General features: G+C 33.3%; 1 protein-coding gene across 2 annotated transcripts in view; it reads left to right on the forward strand.

Moving 5' to 3' along the window:
* LOC132698811 (potassium voltage-gated channel protein Shab) overlaps positions 1–20,246 on the forward strand; it is a 130,663-nt gene continuing 110,417 nt past the window's right edge. For both annotated transcript variants that reach the window (XM_060665117.1, XM_060665124.1), the window contains exon 1: positions 1–276. The gene's annotated coding sequence lies outside the window, so the exon portion shown is untranslated. The remainder of the gene's footprint in view (positions 277–20,246) is intronic.

Raw genomic sequence — 20,246 nt, forward strand, 5'->3', positions numbered from 1 at the left:
CACCGGCGTATCGCGTGTTGATGCGACGTCGTTAGCCGTCAATAATTTCGGCGCGTAAATTTCGAATCGATTTTTCGATTGTTTTTGTTTAATTTTTTTTCCATCGGGAATGTGTTTGTGAGTTTCGGGACGGGCGCATCTGTCGACGCTGGATGCACAATTGCGTTTTGCTGCTTCCCCCATATATACTTGCGCTTTTTGGTTGTTCTTTTGTTTTGAATTTGGCGACGATAAAAAACAATTTTCTCGCGACGAAACCGGACATTTGTCGAAACGGTAAGTCACTGTAGTTGTCCGGTCGGTCGTCCTTAATGAAAATTCCGAAAGATTTTTTAATTTGCAATCGTGTCGTGAAACAAAGGCTAGCGTACCTGCCAATTGCATCAATGACATTTTTATTCGAATGAATGGTTTCTGCGCATATGTTTCAAAATACGGCCAAGGTTAGGAGAATGTATTACAAAAAATTGATTTTCGGGCCGGATAAGCAAAATAACACGAAACTCTGGCCAGCAATAATAACATTTTTCACATTTGTACAAAGAAATTAGTTTATTTCGAGAGGCCATCAATGGAAAGTTTAGATTGTTTGAAAGAAATCAAGAGCCAAGTTTGTTTTCTAATGCAACAAATCGAACAAATTTATAACAGACAATGAAAAAGAGAAATGAATTTTTTTTTCGAGCTTCATTTACACAAAATTTGAGAGACTATACAATGAGCTTTTGGTTTGTTTTTGTTAGTTTTATTTACGGCTTTATTGTAGCTTGTGGATGCTTTTTAGTTTTTCGCCGTTCTGCCAAACTAGGCAACAATTCTAAGCCACATCGAATTTCGATTGAACAACACAAAATATTCCGGATATTCTGAAATATTTTTCAATATGGCAGACATTTTGCACATCCCAAAAGACTCTAACATTGTGTTGAATTTCGAGCTGTGATTAAACTCGTGAAAAGGATGATATTGAATTTGCTCTGGTAAAATGTCATGCAAAAAGTTCAGCTGAGATAAAATTTATTTCAAAAATATTTTTTTGGTTTTTTCCCCCACCACCTTATGTGAGCCGTATAAGAGCTGGAACGAAATTAACAGGAGCGAACGCTTATAAAAAAGTTTCTCATCCAATAACAAACAAAATTCCATATATAACGGAAAATTTGAGGGTCGCTGTATATAGTGCGCCTTCCTTCAGAAAGTGATTCAGGAAGTGGGAATTAATAAAATGTTTGAAATATAGCTTCGGAGTTAATTTGTGCGTGGTTGAGAAAAATTGACAATATGTGCATGTAAAAATAAATTTGTTCTACTCCCGTCTGTAAAATACCTAATTACACATCGATCTAGAGTGCGGGAAGCGTCACTCTACCACGTCAGTTGCGTTTTCCACGGATTCGAGTCACTTCGGACATTTCCGGGATTTTACCGCACGGGTTTGGGAGCAATCGGATGTTTTCGGAGATATTTCCCACGCTTTGAATTTTGACGTTTGTCAATTTTGACAGTCATGTCAGTATTCGTGTTTTGCGAAAATGCACCCAAAAACTGACGGTCGTAGAAAAAGTATAGTATGCAACACGTTCGGTAAACTATTTAAGTCACTCGTTTATTAAACATTCGCTCCGATCGTGTCAAATAAACTCATGAGTCAAATGCCGTTTACCGCACTTTTTGCATAATATACTATTTTGACTAAATATGGGTGAGATTTGTTAATAGTATATTATGCAACAAGTGCGGTAAACGGCATTTGACTCACGAGCTTATTTGATACAAGCAGAGCGCAGCGGAGCGAGTTTTTAATAAACGAGTGAGTTAAAAAGTTTACCGAACGTGTTGCATACTATACTTTTTGTACGAGCGTTAGGTTTTGGTTACATTTTCGCAAAATAACACGAATACATTCAATGACAAACGTCAAAATTCAAGGCGTGGGAAATATCTCGGAAATCATCCGATTGCTCCCAAACCCGTGCGGTAAAATCAGGGAATGTCCGAAGTGGCTCGGATCCGTGGGAAACTCAACTGACGCGGTGAAGTGACGCTTCCCGCACTCTAGATCGGTGTGTAATCAGGTATTTTACAAAAGGGAGTAGAAAAAGACAATTATGTAACACAGATAGATGAAATGCAGATTTCACTGTTTATTGTTATTCTGCATTTTTTTTAAGTTAAAAGATTCTAAATGTTTTAGAAATTTAGTAGATGCAACAAAAATGAAAAAAACTAAAAGTCTGCTATAGAAAGTTGAAAGTATATTATGCAACAACGGCATTTGACTCACGAGTTTATTTAACACGATCAGAGCGCAGCGCAGCGTTGTTGCATCTACTAAATTTCTAAAACATTTAGAATCTTTTAACTTAAAAAAAGCAGAATAACAATAAACAAATTTTAGACATTAAAAAAAATTTAACGATGCTTTTCTTCTAAGTAGGTAATTTTTTGACACAAACAACATACACACTTCATCTTGCTTTATTTTCTTCCTTCTCACTCTCTTCGAACATTATCATCCATAAATATTTTTTTTCAAAAACACTAGATAGGGATTTTATTATTGTGTAGGTATAACATCTATAAAGACCTTCGGCAGTGAAGTCTTTTTTTTGTGAAACATAACAATGAAGTTGAGTAAGTAAAAAATTGAGTTTTGAATATTCATTAATGTAATATAATTTTAATATCGTTGACTTACTCAATAATTTATCGTTTTTTTATCTACATGCCTCTTTTATTGATGGGTAGATAACAACGGCCAAATATGTATGCATTGTTAATTTGATTGATGTGTTTTTATTTATATTTTGCGTTATTACGGTGAAATGAATTAACGTATTTTTTACGAGAAATTCTCAAATGCGGCACAAATAAAAGTCAAAAACCTTCGGCAATGAGTATTGGATTAATTGTAAATACACTGACGGACATTTTAAATACTGACTGTTGAAATACCCACGTTTCTCCGTAAACAGAACTTAAGTGAATATTTTTTGTTTATTTGCGACTGCAAAGCCATTAATGATTCTGATTCCGATTCTAACTGTCAACAAATACGTCGCTGTTCTAACTTAAATTCGTGAACATAGTATTCTATGTTGTGAGATTACGTACCGGCACAAATTTTGGAATAGCTATTTTTGTGTGTTTTTTTTTAATAATTTTACGAACTTGATTCTTGCAGGATCAAAATATTGTTTGGCTTTTTTGCAATTACATTTCATGTGTAAAAAACTATGATTCTGAATATTTAAAAAAATGTTCTAATAAAATTTTAGCGATTTATTTAAATAATTGGAGCGGTTTAACACAAATGAGGCAACAACGACTTCGCCTCAAAGTGGGAAAGTAGGAATTATTAATATTAACATCTTTCCCGGAATTAATATTTATGTATTTGACATGACACTATAACTAGTGTGTAGAATATTATGCAACGAGTTTAATAAGCGATACTCTAGTTATGAATTTGTTTAGGCATGAGCGAAGCGAGCGAGATTTGGATACTATACTCTATGTACACTGTGTCCCATTTTCATTGCGACTGAGAGGCATGTCCGTTGTTAGTGAAGGATAGTGCCATGCGTTTTCGCCTTTAGTACTTAGATACAAGCTACAAGCTTTTTAGATATTTAATAAATCCTTTTTCCAAGGCTTACCGCAAATACTTTCATGAAAATTTAAAAAAAATCATTTATACAAATAACCCCTTACTGTTATACATTTTTAAGAAACTCAAAATACCAAGCAGAATCAAATTGACCAATAACATGATGAGGTGTTCCATTTAGAGAAAAACTGACTATGCCACTTAATTCTACGTAAAAATCTATATCGCATGCGCTTTTCACCTTTCCCACATTTCATAGGATACCAGAGATACGAGGGGTACCCCAAAACTACAAACTAAAACTTTCCAATAACCCCGTATTTTAAAAACTAAGCAAGTCATGAAAATTTTGTTAAGGTCATCTTTCGTTTTTTTATTAAAACCCGCTACAGGGAAAACTGATAGTTTCGTACTTAATGCCTTTTACTTCATTGAACAATTAAAATGCATAAGATATTCTGGTTAGTTTCGATGTAGAATCCCTCTTTACTCAAGACCCTATTTCTGAAATTCTCAACATCAACATCATTTCGGATATATTAAAACTCGAGAATCTGGAACCGAACCTTCTCAGCTTAATTAAAAAATGCTTGACTGGAACATATTTTACTTATAACGGTCAAATTTTTGAACAAACGGGAACAGCTATGGGTTCTCCATTATCACCAGTCATCGCGAATATATTTTTGGAAGCCTTTGAGAAGAAAGCTCTCGACACCATCCATCTAAAACTAAAAGAAAGGCTACGTCGATGATACTTTTGTTATTTGCCCTCATGGTCAAGAATTTCTAGTAGATTTTTTTTAACATTTAAACTTTATCCACCCTAACATACGTTTTACCATTGAAGTAGAAATTAATAATAACCTCCCATTTTTAGATATTCTTATCAAGAGAAAATCAAACCTAACATTGGGTCAATCCGTTTACAGAAGACCTACGCACACTGAACCCAGAATTAAAACACCTTACCTCTGCTCTTCTCTCTAATAATTTCCACATTAGAGATATTAAGCGTTCCATCACAAAATACACTTCACCACAACTTCCAATAGCATGGAGCTCGAAAGCAATCCCACGCTTGCCACTGTTGTGCTTTCTTACATTCAAAACATCACTGACCCTATATAAAAAGTTCTAAAGAAATATAACGTCAAATTTACCACATGTTCAAAAATTTCTCATTATCTTCGATCCGTCAAAGACAAAATTCCATTTGAGAAGCCAGAAGTTTACGGCATTTCATGCATACCGGAAATATCAACTATGCTCAAAGAACATGGAAGAGCCTTAAGACTAAGACAAATAAACTCATCAGCAGTTACTGAACACAATCGCGAAACTGAAACTGAAAATTTTATTCGATAAAACTAAAATTCGTGCTCGTAATCAATTCTTCTATAAGCAACCTAAAAATCTTAATTGCTACTCAGGTCTTTGCCTGTCACCAATATGGGAATTAATCATTCGAGACCATGTTTATGCCTCTCATTTAGCTCCGCCCCCTCAAATAATATATAAGAGGGAGTACAGAGTAAAATGAGAGCCAGTTTCAGTTAGGCTCTGAAGAAGCCAACAGGATGACTGGCGAAACGTTAGCAAGTTTAGCAGAAGTTTTGTAAATGGCATTTCGTACCTTTTATCAAAACTCCTAAAGAATCTCTTCATATGCCGGCAGCAGTTTCAATAATATGGCCTGAACCGAAAGAGAGGTAAAATGTGATTTATGCTTCAGTCTACAAAATATGTCAATAACAAATGTACACACTGTAAAACATAAGAATATGCAATTTGCTGAAAGGCCTATTCCGCACAGCGAGAATTTATTTCTTCCTCAATTACCAGTACTTCAAATCGAAAACCTCATTTTTAGTATGCGATTGAATCCCACTAAAAGGCAAACTATAAAGAGTTTGTGAACTATCTACTAATAACAACTTTGGAGGACACGACATGAGTATGTCGCCCAAGATACTTTCCTCTCAGTTTTGAGAGCGTCAGCACTAAATATTCGCCAAAATATTCGATACAAGTAAAATTGAAGTTGTTTTTCTTTAATAATAATAATTACTATTATAATTATAATAACAGTAAGACGTTCATTACCTCATTGAACTGTAACCACAACAAAAAATGTTACACAACAATGCTATTACAGTTTAACTAGCCCTTATTTCAGCTTTATGCGACTAATTTACAAATATTACTGGACTTGCTACTGGCAAGTTGGCAAGGGAGAAATGGGGGTAAAGCAAATATTTTATGTTTTAATTTTGTTTCAGAGGTGTCAAGAAATCGCATTAGATGCAATTTTTAAACGTATTTACTAATGAAAAGTTAAGTGCTGTTGTTAAACACTGGCAGCTGTAGACACAAATTGAGGTGATTTTTGCATTATCAGCATTATTCTTCTTGTTCTTGGAATCAGCAGCCTGGAATTTCATCCATTCTCGACGATCACACAACACCTCGGAGTCGGCGGCGTTAATCCACTATCCCCTTTTAACAAATAAACTGGTAACATCATTAATAACGGAAATTAATGGATTTATTTCGAGTGTTCCAAGGGTCTACCAGAAAGTAATTATATCCTACGAACTACAAACGGTGCTTGTTTTGGAAATTATTTACGCGCTCGCTCTCGAACGTTCGACTTAATTAGATTTAATTATTTTCCGGTCGGATTATTTTTTTAGACCTAAATGGCATAATGAGAATGCCCGGGGAAAATATCTTTCGCAAAATCCGAACCACTAAATTTGAACGGAACAATTGGGTTTCGAGCAGTCACGAAATGTATTAAAGCGGGGTTAGTTTCATCGCAAATTTTACCGCATTTGGCAGTCTTCACTGCCAATTATCTTGTACGGTTTATTCGCACTCGACCGACACGTAACCTTACCAAGTCGACACGAAACATGCCCAATTTACCGATTATTTTCAATTTGTTAAATTTTAAGGTAATGTAATAATCCAAAGTGTTTCAGATTTTTTTTGGGAGGATTAAAAATCACGCCGAGGTGTAGATAAACTACCAAATGAGAAACGTAGAGGTAAAACCACTCTATACATATATATATATATATATATATATATATATATATATATATATATATATATATATATATATATATATATATATATATATATATATATATATATATATATATATATATATATATATATATATATAATTGCTGTTCGTTAGTATTGCTAAAACTCGAGGACAGCAGAACGGATTTATCTTTATCTTGGTCTTGAAGTGTTCGTGGAGGTCTAGGGAAGGTTTGAAAGATGAGAAAAATTATAATAATTGCCGGGAAAACCCTAAAAACGGCCCTTTTCTTTTTCCCATATAAACGTTTTTTCCTAAATAAAATGTCATGTCAAGTGGACCCTCCATTTACCACTTGATCATAAAAATTTAATCTATATACATTTTTTATAAGTACTTATGATGGAAAATTGATCCCTCAAATGATTTTTTAAAATTTTGATTTTAACAACATTGTTTTTATAATGACTATTTTAAGCACTTTTAATTAAAAAATGGATTAAAAATCAACCGTAAGAGATAAATTTATGAACGACTTAAAATTATTTGTTTATTTTCGTATTATTAACTAACTTTTAAGTAAACAAATGAAGATTTAACTGATTTCTTGGTAAAAAAAAATGTGTTTTTTTTTATCGGTCACATGCTTTATCCATTTAAGTTTAAGATTCCGGAAGAAAATTTCACTGCTCGTCATTAGTTTAAACAAAATGAATTTATTTATGACAGCGCGCCGGGCGCCGGGAGCTGTGGAAGCGCCGCGCTGCCGAGCGTGTCGAACTGCATTCAAGGTTTTATCAGTGATAATTTAAAATGATAATACAAAATAATTTTATAAAACAAATTTATTTTATTATTATTATTATGAATAAAATTTTATTTTTTTTTAACAATGTTATAAAGAATACTATCAATTTTTTAAATTATTCTTACCAAACAACGTAAATTTAGAAAAAAATAATAATCAACTCTAAATTTTTAAAACTGTTATGGGCTATATTTTTTATTAATATTTTTAAATTTACTAGTCAACACTCTATCTTTAGTTAACAAAATAAAAACCGCTCCGTTACGATTTTCATTTGTTTTTCGCGGATCCTAGTAAAAAACAAAATCATTTTAGAAGTCATTCCTGTCTATTCGTGACATAAGTTTATACGCAAAGCATGAAAGAAGTATAAAAAATAAGAGCTGAAGTGTTGTTAAGTTGAGTTTTTTAGTTAATATTTTAGTATTATAATTTTTAATTGTAATAATAATATTTTCTGTGATTCAAAATGGGCCTAGTGAATTATTAAATTATGTTATTAAATCATTTGTTTTAATTTTTATTTAAATATAATTTTGCCAATTTAGTTATTCATAAAAATGATTTTGGTGTTGATGCTGATTGGACTTTTTTCGCTCATCTCTTGGCAAAGGAGCGGGTGATGGCTTAGCAGGGAGTGTAAAAAGACACGCTTATCGTGCTAGTCTCCAACGTGATAAAAACAACCATATAACAACCCCACTTTCCTTTTTTCAGTAGGTTCTAAGTAAAGTTGTTTTAAAAAAACTACCAACCACGATTCGAACGCTTAACTACAATAAAAAATACACGCCAATTTCATTATTACAAACCAGTGGAAAATTTTTCACTAGAATGCAGGCTCATTTCAGAGGATGAAAAAGTATTTATTTAAAAAAAAAATAAATAAAAATAACTGACGACAAATTTACAATTTAATTATTTAAGCTTGTTTGTTCTATTCAGTATGTTATGATTGCTAGTATTGTAAAAAAAAAATTATTAATAATAATTATAATAAAATGACATAAATAATAATAAAATTTGTTTTATAATAATATTTTGTATTGTTATTTTAAATTATCACTGATAAAACCTTCAATGTAGTTCGAGACGCTCGGCAGCTCGGCGCTTCCACAGCACTCGGCGCCGGGCGCGCTTTCATAAATAAATTCATTTTGTTTAAACTAAACGAGCGGCGAAATTTTCTTCTGAAATCTTAAACTTGAATGTGTAAAGCATCTGACCGATAAAAAACACTTGATTCTTTTTACCAAGAAATCAGTTAAATTTTCATTTGTTAACTTGAAAGTTAGTTAACGATACGAACATAAACAAATAATTTTAAGTAGTTAATATATTCTTAAAGTATGGACATTTGACCGTTTTTGAAAATTTCATTTCATCTCTTACGGTTGATTTTTAATCCATTTTTTAAATGAAAGTGCTTAAAATTTTCATTATAAAAAAAAAGGTTGTTAAAATCAAAATTTGAAAAAATCGTTTAAGGGATCAATTTTTCATCATAAGTACTTATAAAAAACATATATAGATTAATTGTTTATAATCAAGTGGTAAATGGGGAGTCCACTTGACGTGATCTTACTCTAGAGTCAATTGGAACTTTATTGCTATTCAATAAAGTTCTATTAAATTATAATCACTCACTGTTGCCTAAGAAATGAAGGAGTATTCCCAACTTCAAAATAGTTTTGCATTGGAGGATCTAATGTCGCGTTCCGAAACTCAACAAAAGTGAGAATATCGCGAATAGTCACAAAATGTAATTTTCAATTTGGTCGGCTTCGCGACACTTAATTTTAGCTAACTTCAGTTGTTAATATATCAGATTATTTTGTTTTCACTTCAGAACACGTAAAACAGTATTACGATATTGTGTTACGATATCTATGAGTGCGCGACAACTTTCTTTACTTTGGTGATCCTTTGTGATAGTGACATTCCAAGTAATGTGCTCTTTTTTTTGATATTTTGTGATAGTGACACTTTACTTCTGAGTGAGGCAACGATTATAAATTCCAACGGATTTACCATTTTACCGCTTACAAACAAAAACAAAAAATATAGTATATGAAAAACTTTTAAATTGACTAACAGACTGTATTATAACAGTGTGTGTCTGTCAATATCAAACTTATCCCTTATAAATGATTTGTCGAAAATATTAATAAAACTTCATGCTTCATTCAAAAAATGCCTTTTTATTTAATACGGATTCGTTTTGTTTGTTTTAAGATTATTTTATACACAAGTTTAGGTCTTTTATTTATCGATTGAGGCAGTACGAAATCTGCCGAGTCAACTAGTACACGATAAATATAAAATATGATATAAACAATACCTGAACATACAATTGCTAAAACAAAAGTCGTTTAGCATTTTTACAATGGAAAATCTAGTTATTGCTAATATTTCGAAGTATTCAACTTTATACAAAATTACCACCTTTTTCAATAAAATACGGTACAATTTTAAAAAGGGGTGTTATCATTGAAAAAAATAAAGATTTTTAAAATTACTATTTGATAAAAGCACCGTGTTACTGCAACAGCAGTCATAAACCAATAAATAATTGTGAAAATCTAAGAAAATTTTGTTTTAATCGACAGATATATTTCGACACGAAAACGTCACTTTTGCCATGAAATTAAATCTGTCTAGAAAGTTCTTACTTGTTCAGGAAAATACAAACGTCCATTCAGCAAGTCACTTCGAATGTGTCCGGTGCTTTAGTCACGTTTTTAATGTCTTTCAAAAATATACCCAAAAATTAATGGTCATAGAAAAAATATAGTGTGCACTTTATTAAATACTAACTTCGCTCCGGAATATTAACCTTGTGTCGGTACTTAATACACTGTTAATGAGCTAAGATTTCTAAGCACATGTCGCTTTGTCTTTTATTTTACTAGAGATTTTAAAGTAAGTAAGTAAGTTAAAGTTAAGCCTTTACAGGAGAAATTATCTATCATTATTCCACAATACCATGATTTGCCAATCTTCGAGTTCAAAAGACTGCGTAATTTGCTAACAAGGTAACAACAACAGAAGGGTTTTCTTCAACTACAAAAGACTTGTAGTCAGGCAATCCAGGCTATAAAACCTGCCAATGTTCTTCTTTGATACCCGTTATTATTATATGATTATAAAAAAAAAATACCCTTGAAAGGTAAAATTCCACTATGTCATGATCTGAAAATCTGTGACCTTCGTGCTTTCACAAAGATGATTCAAACCACTGAGCAATTTTCTTAACTTTCAACAATACTATCTTCGGGAGTAATCGGATGTTTTCGGAGATTTTACCGCACGGCTTGAATTTTGACTGTTGTGAATTCTGACGGTCATGTCAGTGAATGTTTTGCAAAAATGTACCCAAAAACTAACGGTACCTAGAAAAAGTATAGTATGCAACACGTTCGGTAAACTTTTTAAGTCACCCGTTTTTTAAAAACTCGCTCCGCTGCGCTCCGCTCGTGCCAAATAAACTCGTAATTTAAATCCGTTTACCGCACTTGTTGCATAATATACTATTACAGAAGGGAGAAGAAAGAGGTATTTTCACCTACTACAATAGACTTAACCTTGTTCTCAGAAGATCCAGGCCGTAAAACCTGACAGTCTTCTTCTTGGATATCCGTTATGTGTAATGCTACAGCTAGCCACTCCATTAATGATCCTAGTAGTATCAAAAATCCATAATCTTGTTAACTTGAGAGTAAGAGTGTCGAAAATTGTACTGCATATAATATTAATATTATGGAGTTGATATCTATAAAAAATGTTTTCGAACTGTAAAACAAATCTCAATTATAACTAAATTATCGTTAACGAAAATTATGATAGGCGATGGTTGAGAGAAAAAAATCATCGTCAATATCAAATGATCCAACAAGTGGACTGTTAGGAATAAAATATCTAGAGGCAACGATTTGGGCCAAGTGAAGATGCATTTCTGTAACCTATTTTCCGGCGTCTTCGATATTTAGCCACATTTAAGGTGCAATATATTTCGCGCGCGAACGACGGCGACGCCTCTTTCGACAAACGATAAATCATTTGATGGCAGGAGATAAATTTTCCCCCCCTTGCCCTCCTTTATACACCAAGTTAAAATAAGTTTTTGATACATTTTGCCGCTTTCGTGCAACATGCATAATGGACTTCCAAATGTGTCAATTTATCTAAACAGGGGGTTTCTGTGGTGCGGTTAAGAGTTATCTGATTAATCATGGAAAGTTCCAAAATCAATTCCCGTGATTGTCCTAAATATATAGTCGCCTTATTACCCATATAGATACTTGTCTATGCTGAAAATGCAGACCCTTTTGAAGCCCAAAAATTAAGAAATGGCACTAACTCGTCACCGTCCTTACGACCTCTTTATTATCTAATAACTATATTAGGTATATCAGGGAATGGTAAGTGCAAAAGTTGTAGGAATTTTTCCTAATCTTAGGGATATTCAACGCTTTGGCCCATTATGACCTCCCGCCTTCAGAGCCCTAGGAGAGCCCACTCTGGTGGAAGTACAGTGCTCCTACTATTCGCGATCTTCTGCCACCTAGTGGTGCGTAGCTGGTGGAGGTAAAGTCTCTTCATAGATATAAGAAAGTGATTAACTGATACGAATTAAGGAAGGACTGCAAGCTGTAAGTATGAAATATGGCCGAATAGGTCCGTACTTTGCTTAGAATTTAATTATTTGGGGTTTTGTTAGGAAAGATATCAAACAATATTTATTCATTTATGTATGTATTTATGTTTAAATCACATAATATATCAGTAACACTATCGCTATCATCGCCTGTTCTAATTATTTTTTGTTTTATATTATTTGCAATATGGTTATGCGATTGTTCTGCTTTTTTATATGTTTAACAGAATTTGCCCAACTTTGTGGAAGGATGTTAAAAACTTCGGTTTCTCTAAGTTTGAGAACATTGGAGTTAACACGGGGAAAACATTGTTACGACAAATGGCAGATTTCAGTTGGTGCCAAACATGTATAATTATCACAGACGTATTCTTTTGGTAGGTTCAAGCTTTGTAGAACCTAAATTAATTGCTTTTTGGTATAATCTTCGGGAAAATAAATTATATACAATATTATACATGTAGTTTGGGATTGTTGTTTTTGTGTCATATGAGGAAGGGGTTTTAGTCAACTGTCTACTGTGATAACTTGCATTGTCCATTACGATGACGCTATTAGGAGGAATGTTTGGAACTAGTTTGTTTTTAAACCAACTTTGAAATAAATCAGCGGTGGTGTCTTCGTAGTAATCCAGAGAAGAATCTTTAATATTTTTCGCAGACAGAGAATTTGGAATCCAACCATCTTTGTTATTCGTTTGTTATATAGTTATTCTTTTAGCTCTTTTTGATAGCGCGTTTGTTATACAGTTATCAGTTTAGTCAACCCAACTCTTTTCCAGGGTATCATAAGTGTCGAACCAGGTTTCATCCAAGTAAATAATTGGCTTTTGTTGTTCTCTGCAAATCCTAATTTTTTCTAGATATTCCAGTCGCCAATTCCGAATTCTAGAAGATTCCATTAAAACTTGGTTTTTGTCAATTTTTTTAAATCTAAAACCCATGTGTTGAATACACTTCCATAAGGTAGTTCTGCCACATTTAACACCGGTTTCATCTTTTTCAAGCCTCCTAATTAAGATATCTAATGTTCCTTTGTTCCTCGTGTAACTGGTAAATTTTACGCCGTATTATGTCTTAATCACTTTCATCTACACTCGAGAAAATGTCAGCATCGCTTCTTTTTTTCCTCGCTGAAATGGGATTATTCACAATTTTCCATACAGTTGATGTTCGAATTTTCGTCAGTGTGGCCGTTTCTTCTAAAGATGCTTGCTTGCTGGCACCACGTCAATGAGAGTCAAATAAACATTGTTTATAACTTCCTTAGTCTCAATAGAATAGTGTTTTCTACATTTGGGCGGGAGCATCTCCTGAGATACGCTAGACTCGCACATATTTTGCATAATTCACACACGATTCAACGCACTCTGTATTACACTAAGTAGTATACCAAACCAAAGAATATTAAACACAGGTAGGTATAAAATTATTTTCTATTACGGACCACAATTTTACCTGAATTTAAATTCCAAAAACTTTAGGTAATAATCTTGTTGCATTGCATGTTAATGGATAATCCCATTCAAAAGCAATTGGTCACTTTCTTATATCTATGAATAGACCATACCATGGGTTAAAACCGCGCATGCGCATGCGCACGTTGAACGAGCCTTCTCAAAAAATTTTTACATAGTTGTTTCATGAGTTCCTGTACTGTCAGCATAGGTAGGGCCTCTATATATGTAGTAGCTGTATGGGTCAACCGTCAACTGATTGCATCATTAAGATGATGTAATGTATTGTCAAATATTCTAAATAATCTAACATTGTAGAAATAGCTCTTTCTTGTGTTTGATGTTTATTAACAGGTGGAAAGAGATAGAGAGGTTATTGCTATTAACTACCTAGGGCAGAACTCTTCTATAACTAGACTACAAATTGTGTTTAATTTCCATAGTCATTTCCTAGATATATTTTTTTTGTTATGTAATTTGAATGTTTTAAACGCCGCATAAAAATATCTATTAGAACAGAAACTTTAAAATATTCTTACTATATCTTAACGTTTACTATTTTTCAACGTATTGAGTTATAGTTTTAGTACTAGTAATTAGTGCTTCTCTTTTGTTGCGAAAGTGATGAAACTAGCTTTGTCTGTGGATTTGATTAAGAAAACAAATTGGGATGCCTGATGTTGTATCTTTGAATGTTTGAAGTTTCATTTTTTCTTCAACCCACTTATCCTGGCACTACATATTGAGGTAAATAAAATTCTTGATCAATTCTTGACCACCACTTTAAAGAAAATTATTGGAAACACTGTACTAGATATTCCTCGAAACTGATATATTTTCCCAGAGGGCCTCGAAAGATAAGACGGTCCAAAAAAGGTTTTACTTTGCTTTGGTCACCGACAACGCATTTTGGCTACTTTTTGCCTTCAAAACCTTTTTGTTTGCAAATATTCGAAAACATATTATCGTATTGTATTTCTTTCGCATTCTCAATCGATCGCCGGCGACGCGCGACAGCTGTAGAGTTGGCACAGGTTCACATAACTAATTTATATTTAATGTGGCAAACGGTGTGTTAATTTTTACGATTTGCTGTTGTTGCCTGCAATAAAAGACTCGAGAGTTTACTCATCTTTTCACGATAAGTTTATTTTGGGTTGGTTCATCGCGATCAATTCGATCCGAGGTATTTAGTGCGTTATATAAGCGCGTTGGCAAATATGCTGCCGCTTAAGTGAAATATTTAAAGGAAACCCCGTTTGAAGATAAATATGGCCCGTTTACGTTTTGGTTTAATTTGAATGTAAAAAATTTACTCAACGTACCATCCAACTAGACGAGGACACTATACCGAACTAAGGAAGTAACTACATTGGCATTTTCTAGAGGACAAACCCATCACGCCAAAACTAACTTACCACATTCACACACAATTCGTCTGTAGTCCAGAACTGTCGACTAATATATCGTCAATTAAAATCTCAAGGTAGTCTGTGTATGTGTTCCCAACTTTAAACCTATTGGAAAATGTCATTGTGTTTTTCTTTTCTTCTATAAAGTACCTGAATCTTTAGTACTACTTTTTTGTGCAAGTTTTTTAATATCTATATTCTCATATACAATTTTCTTGTCTTAGGAAACTTAAAATCTTCAAACTATAATAAAGTTTAAGTTAAAGTTTAATTCGTCATTTTATGTCAGAGAAAGAATGTAGTATACCTCAGCACAAATTTGTTTTATATAATCTTTTTTATATAATTAAGTTAAAGTTAAAGTTTAATTCTGGCCGAATGATGTTAGCAGTCGTGGCTAACAGAAGTAAAAGAAGAAGAAGAAAGTTTAATTCGTCATTTTATGTCAGAGAAAGAATGTAGTATACCTCAGCACAAATTTGTTTTGAATTCTGTTTGCTTGTTAATGCATTTAAATATTTTTTTCTACTCCCGTCTGTAAAATACCTAATTACCTATTGATCTAGCGTGCGGGAAGCGTCACTTTACCACGTCAGTATCCTTTCCCACGAATCTGAGGCACTTTGGACATTTGCGGGATTTTGCCACACCGATTTGGGAGCAATCGGATGTTTTCGGAGATATTTCCCACGCTTTGAATTTTGACGTTTGTCAATTCTGACTGTCATGTCAGTGAATGTATTCGTGTTGTTTTACAAAAATGTACCCAAAAACTAACGGTCGTAGAAAAAGTATAGTATGCAACACGTTTGGTAAACTTTTTAACTCACTCATTTATTAAACACTCGCTCCGCTCGTGTCAAATGCCGTTTACCGCACTTGTTGCATAATATACTATTTTCTACTCCCGTTTGTAACATATATAATTACCTACCGATCTAGCGTGCCGAAAGTTTCACTTTACCATGTCAGTTTGGTTTCCCATGAATCCGAGCCACTTCGGACATTTCCGGGATTTTACCGCACGAATTTGGCAGCAATCCGATGTTTTCGAAGATATTTCCCACGCTTTGAATTTTGACGTTTGCCAATTCTGACGGTCATGTCAGTGAATGTATTCGTGTTGTTTTGCGAAAATGTACCAAAAAACTAACGGTCGTAGAAAAAGTATAGTATACAACATGTCCGGTAAACTTTTTAAGTCACTCGTTTATTAACCACTCGCTCCGCTCGTGTTAAATAAACTTGTGAGCAAATACCGTTTACCGCACTTGTTGCATAATATACCATTGATTTATTTTTCGATACGAGGCTTTTAATATGAAAAATTGGCGACGTAAAATTTGTAACAATATAATGTCAAATCTTCACGGTTACATACTTTTTACAAAGAGTTCCTTCATCCAAGACTTATACCACTAGTAACAGCTCGAAAGCTAGGCAATTCAGAAATCGCATAATTGATATAATGTCGATATCCGCATTGTTTGTCCCCTCGGCGTTAATTTAACAGACGATACTGCCACCCATCAAGTTTGAAGAAGGTTATAGCATCCGGTAGACTCTTCGACCAGTGTTTTCAGTTCAGATAATCCGGGCGCTGCTAGCATTGTTTTGTCATATGATTTCATACTTAATTAAACACCATCAAGCCTAGTGTGGGTTCCATATGGTTGGATGGCCAGAGAAGGGCGTCAACAGGGATTTTCTGATTTTTAAATGGATGTTTCCCTGTAATAAAAGCCTGAAGTTTTGCAGGGTTTGGAGTGATCGAAAATAATGATAACAGCTTAGGTTAGTTTAGTGTCGAGCCTAGCTTAAACCAAAGATACGCGTTATCTTGGGTAAGTGGTTAGTTTGGAGGTACATTCCAAATTAACGAATAGCTTGGTGTGAATAATGTGGACTTTTAAAGATCAAGGTTTTGTTTCAAAGACACACATTTTATTCTCAAAGGAATATGTAATTTTATTTGTTAAAATTAAAAATACAATTAATCAGCCTTTGGATGTCACACCACATGTATATGAGACCCTTGAGAATTGGAATTTAACGATCTCGCAACTGTGTTTGACCTTGGAAGACACTGCTATTTTCGGTCGCTTTTTAACACCAAGACCTGTTGATGGCTGTTGAAATAAATTTAGTCCGGCCTATTCTTGGGGAGTCCCGATTGATGTCGGAAATAGATTCGAAACGTTTATTTATAGAACTTAGAAATTTGCCGGTTACACTCACCTCGTAAACATTCGGGGACGGGTATTTCGGGATTATGGAATAGTGCACCCGGTTTTTAGCTTTTTAAGCCAAAAAAATCAAGAATTTCTTTATGGAAACAGCTACATCCCGCGTGTTTAAAATTCGACTTAAACTTTTCATTCTTTATACTTAAATAGTAGTAATAAAAATATAAATATAATAATCAATAATAAAAAACAAATTAATAGATAAATTATGAAACCCTGATTTTACTTATAAAATTAGTGTTTTAATTTTAGCACAGTGTATTTTTTTTAAAGATAAACACAATATAACCAAGACTAAAATTCACGAAAGACTATTTCCATGTTTTGGTCACCATTTGAGGAAATAAGTTAAAGATATTTTAAAGTAGTAAATCCCATATTCACTGAAACATTATTTCAAGATTAGGCGAATTCTACGCTGTAGCATTTAAACAAGACTTGTAACCAATAGTGCAAATTTTATTGTTTTCTTTTAACAGAAGAATTCGTTTTATTACGCTAAACAGTGATGCTAAATACGTCCGGTGTTAAACTTAAGGCTGATGGACGATTAGAATTTAAGAAGAAGAAGTAGAATATCAAAATATTAGGAAATTGTAACTATTTATAGGTAGCAAACGAGAATTAGTTTATAAATATAATACCAACGTAATACTTAGATGTTATTAATCGATTTTTATTATTTTGGGTCTTCAACAGAATCCGAAAAAATGAAATATGAATATAAAAAGATTCAATTAAGAAGAATAAATTAATTGGGGCTTATCATTGCTATTAAGAAATCGACGTCCGAAAGTACTTACCCATAGACGCAAACCCTTTTCACAAAATATCGAAACTGTCGATGCAGACCTCATATCCAGAGATGTTATCGTCGTTTCTCTTATCGCAGAAAATTATCTACTGCTTTTCACGCCTCGACCAAATTTATGATAGCGAGTAGGTGTAAAGTCGTTTACCCTTGGAGCGAGCATAGTAATTTATATATGGAATTGGTATGATAATTGGGACAACGACAAGCAGATTAAGTCCAGAATATAAGTGGTTCCTATCCAATATCTTAAATTAAAAATTGTACTCACCAACATAGGCCTGAAGCTAAAAATGCTAAGATTATTATTTTTATTGTAAGGTACGCTCAAAACGACATCGACAAACAGACATGAAATATTTGAAATGTGGACTTATTCTTGAATGGCGAAGGTGCCTACGGGTTGACAGGGTTAACTGAGAAAGATGGGAAGAGATAGAGATTTTTTTAAGCAAAAAATAACTTATTTTGGGTTGTGCCTAATGAGAAATCCAAAATATCGATTTCTCCAGCTAAGTGTTCAAAAAAAAAAAAAACTGGAAGACATGTGCGGTACAGAAAGAAAACGGCCGCTGTAGCTTAGATGTTTTCAAGAATGGATGGATGTAAAAACCATCGGAGACCGTGTACACACTTCAATCAATAAGAAAGCGTACGGCCAAGTGATCTTTAACATCCTATAGTTAACATCCTATATATAATCAGTGAAACAAAATTTTTCTCGAATAATTGTGAAATCACTGTTCATTGTAAATTTAAAAAATATATATTTTTTAATTTGCCCATATACCACTTTGTTTTACCCTTTGAAAGTATTCAGTTGCCAACTGAAATACTTCATGATTTTTTTTATTTATTTATTTTTTAAAGCAAATTTTAAAAAATAAACTCTTATTTCGGTTGTTTCGCTTATTGAATTAATACAGTTTAATATTCTATTCCAAAACTTAACACGACACAAACGCTCTAGCAAAAACTTTATGCTATTACAATGTAATAGATTATATTAACCTAACAAAACTTGATAAATACACTAATATTAATTCTGCACCACAGCATTGTTTGGTGTACTGTGCCTGCACGATATGGCTATTATTCCTGTTCAAACACATTCTCCTATGTACGTATAGTCTGCGGCTAATGCCCGCACTTAGATATATATTTATTTTACTTATCATTTTACTATTTGTGGCGTAGACGAAGTTTGAATTTAATATTAGAAACGATATTTTTCTACCGTTAGGAAATTATTATTTGCAAACACAGAATGCGATCTACGATGTGGAGGGGATAAAGGTGGTTCCAGGTATTATTTATTGTTTGTTACAGAGTTTTAAACCATGAGTGTGTGTTTTTGGGGAACATATCAAAAATTTAAACACAAATAACCTTTCTGAGATCTTAAAAATATGCGAACCACATACAAAAGGTTGAACTCTTGAACTTATTGGATAGGTATGGCGTTATGAAAGTGATTTAGCGTGTCAGCTGCACATCTTTTACGGATTTGAAACGGCAATTTTCATCGTTGGCCCACCATCTAACGAAAATCTTGCGTATACCACGTCATAAATAACAGGTGCGCAAAATAAACGTGTAAATTTCTCGTACCGCGTCATACCAAACACCACGTGGCCGGTCTAAAACGGCTTTGAAAAATAAACATTTTCGAAAAAGCATTCGTCGCTCGACCAATCAGCAAAATTGAATAAATTTGCGAAGCCTAACCAGAAGCATGCCGGGTTCGATCCTCAAAATAAAATAGACAAAAAGCTATGATGTCATAAATAACCGTGGCGTCATATGTGCGCCGTTTAATTTTAAATTCTGCTGTCTCTGCAGTGGCGGAACCAAAAAAAAAACAGGTGTAGCGAATCCGTTTATTGCCGCATTGTTTGCAATAATGTAGGATTTTTTTTACTACAATTATTAGATGGAAAGTCCTATACAATTATTACATTTCTCTGAATTTGGAGCAATTAAAAAAAAAACCCTAGACCAATCTAATATGCTCACCATATTCTATACAATGTATTCTCTGCTTCAGTTTTACTCATTTGAAATATTAAAAATATTTTATGACAGAATGACATACTGGTTGTCTTTGGTTACTTTTTTCAGAAAGTGTAGTTTATTGTTCTACTAGTCTTAATCTTCTCTGATAACTTTATGATTACAAATCTTTTTTTTT

This window comes from Cylas formicarius, unplaced genomic scaffold (genome assembly GCF_029955315.1).
Source record: "Cylas formicarius isolate icCylForm1 unplaced genomic scaffold, icCylForm1.1 PGA_scaffold_2__14_contigs__length_35257938, whole genome shotgun sequence".
Lineage (NCBI taxonomy): Eukaryota > Metazoa > Arthropoda > Insecta > Coleoptera > Brentidae > Cylas > Cylas formicarius.